The following is a 3,138-nucleotide window of genomic DNA, read 5'->3' on the forward strand; positions in this document are numbered from 1 at the left end:
TTTTTTTTTTTTCCTGCTCTATGGAGTTTAGCTGTATTGTCAGAAACATTTTAAACTTTACAATTCTAGGAACCTCTTTCAAAATATGTTAGAACTTAAGTTAGTAATCATGGTATTATATTATATTTAGCATTTATATTTGTTAAGGTGTGCCATATCCATTAACAGAATTGAGCCTAGGACCTAGCAAAAATTCTCTTCTTACGTACATTCATAAGATAAACAGATTTGTGATAATTCCCGGAATTCAATTAACTAGAACATTAATTGGATTTTTAGCTGTGATGAAAAAATCAGTGTTAGACTCCATCTCCCTACCTCCCTTTCTCTCTTCTTTCTTTCCTTTATTTTTTCTCCATCCCTTTGATTATTGATTGGATAACTTTACTTACTTGCTCTGAGAATAAAAGGATGATACTTTAAAGGTATTTTCCATGATTTTGCTTTGGAATCTATAGTTTATTCATCATTGTACCCCTAGCATCCAGCAGATTGCCTTGAACATNGTGTTCCTTAAATGTTGCCTAAATGAATGAATTTGCTTTTATTTTTCCCTAATACTAAATTAATAAAGAAAGTGAAATTTTAACTTTTATTATTTTAAGAAAGGTGACTCTTGTGATGGTGGGACTTGATAATGCTGGTAAAACGGCAACAGCAAAGGCAATCCAAGGAGGTAAGCTGAAAGTACTTACATTCTTTCTGAACGCTATTAGCTTATTCTGAATTATTTACTTATTTATGTTAAATTGCTTTATTACATATTCATTGGGCACAGATAGCGTACACTCCATTAATTTATATTCTTGGCACACTTGTGACCAGTTTGGTGAATAGGCTTTGGCTTAGTGGTACCAGCCTATTACCATGTTTCAGATTTGAATAGATGCAGAGTTGCAGAGGCTTCTTGAGGTCTTTGATCAGTTAGGAGGGATTGTTTTCTGAGTTGTAGATAACAGGAAGGACAAAAGTAGAAAAAGAATGACATGTCCCACATTTAAAGATAGCCATATCTACTTATATTTTGTTTGCCAGAATTTGGTCACATGGCTATGCGGAGACGAGAGAAGGTAGAAGTATAGTTAGGTGGCACAGCTCTCTTTTCACCTCATTGCCTTTTGTCAATATGATGTGTAATTTTCATAGTTATATTAATGATGGGGCTCTATATCATTTAAGGGCTTTATATCTTATTTATTTATTTTTTTNGAAGAAGGTGGAAGGCCATGTTTAACTGGTGGGGGGGTACAGCTGGATGGTGGGGCCTACGGGGGAAAACGGGCACAGGGTTATTGGGGGCCTAGGGGTGTGGTGGGGCCTAAAGGGGATAGTGGGGCTTGGAGAAGAAGGTGGAAGGCCATGTTTAACTGGTGGGGGGGTACAGCTGGATGGTGGGGCCTACGGGGGAAAACAGGGGCACAGGGGGATGGTGGGGCCTAGAGGGGATGGTGGGGAGCATATGGGGATGTGGGGTCACATGGTTCATAGATGTCACCCATCTTGTGTTTTTGACTAGTGTTATCTGTTTTGCTACAATTAAGTCAAAACTTATTTGTTTTTGAGATCAATTTTAGGAACTGCAGTCGACTTAGAAAAAGGTTGTTTTAGAAAACTGCCTTGAACATGCCCATTTTCTTCCCCCCAAACAGTGAGGTGGCAGGAGGAGCGACCTGTCATTTTCAGTCTCATGGTTGATAGCTGCAGCTGCTTCAAGTGGTGGCAGGAGCCCATCAGGTAGGCTGGAGCTGGCTAGGGGATAGGGATAGCTGTGCCCCAGGGGCCAGATAGGGCACTGCATCCTCTCTCTGTACCTGGATGAGTTTCTCCCAGGCCCCAGGGAATGCTTTTATTCTCAGTTTGACTTGTCCCTGGAGGGAGATATTGCAAGGTGGAGCTTTCTGTCTGGTTGTCTTTAAGTTCTGATGAAGGGTAAGTATCATTGTTTTAAATAGGTTTGAATTTCTTAAAAAATTGTGGATTGTGTGTGTGTAGGTGTGCATGAAACTGGAAGCTGTCCATTGTGTATTTTTCCTATGAAGGTTTTGTAAAGGAAATTTCTTTAAAAAAGAAAGGCATGGAATATAGTTTTCATAGTATCCACACACCCCATTTCTCTCTCTCTCTCTCTCTTTCTGTGTGTGTCTCTCCCACACAGTTTTGTTTTGAAGACTTGGGCTTGAAATCTGGCCCCACTAACTTAATAATGATATAACTCACCACTTTTGGCTCCACCTTCCTCATATATTTAATGAGGATGATTATATCTGTGCTTTAGAAGTGTTATATTCGGTGAGAATAAATGAGGGACAGTGTTTCTTAACTGCCGCATAGGTTCAATTTTCATATGGTCTCAAATAAAACCTTTGAATTGAAAGGGCCCACTTTTTAACATTTCATTTTGAAATGCTAGATGTACTAATATGCAGTGCCTGTTACTTGATATTCATTCACTCAATAAATATTTGTTAAGAAAATACCACGTGCCAGGCATTGTGTTAGGAAAGAGTCAGTGAAAATGATGCTTTTAGAACTGAGAGGCCCAACCTATAAAGAGACCTTGAGTTTGTTACTGTTTGTAAATAATGTTGGCTTTACATAGTTCTATTCTGGAATTAGGCCAAGAGAAAAAAGAGAGCAAAGTGGGGGTTTTTTTGTTTTGTTTTTGTTTTTAATGGTTAACATTTTAAATATAATATTTGCTGTAAGGATGAACTATCCTTTAAAGAATGAATCTGAATAGCTACACTTCTACATTATAGGGAAAATATATGTTTATGTTTGGAAAAAAAGTTTCTTTAAATGAAACTTCTGAAAATTCTTTCCTTGTTATTTGCCCTTAACTGGATTTGAATGGTTTAAACATGAGTGATATGATTGATTCTTAAGAGTCAGAGTTGTGTTTTTGAGTGTGTAGATTCATTTGTTTTAATCATATTCTGGTCTGATTCTAGAGTCTTTAAGACTTGAGGGTCATTCATAATAGATGGCCTTTCATGTTTTTCTCTGTTTGCTTTCAAAAAGACGTAATTTAAAATCTGGATATGACTTTTAATTACTGAGAGCATTTCAGAAGTACTTACGCAGGTAATAAGGCATATACTCCCATGAAAAGATTAATCATTTGAGTTTTCCAAAGTG

The sequence above is a fragment of the Galeopterus variegatus genome, unplaced genomic scaffold (genome assembly GCF_000696425.1).
Source record: "Galeopterus variegatus unplaced genomic scaffold, G_variegatus-3.0.2 Scaffold7945, whole genome shotgun sequence".
Lineage (NCBI taxonomy): Eukaryota > Metazoa > Chordata > Mammalia > Dermoptera > Cynocephalidae > Galeopterus > Galeopterus variegatus.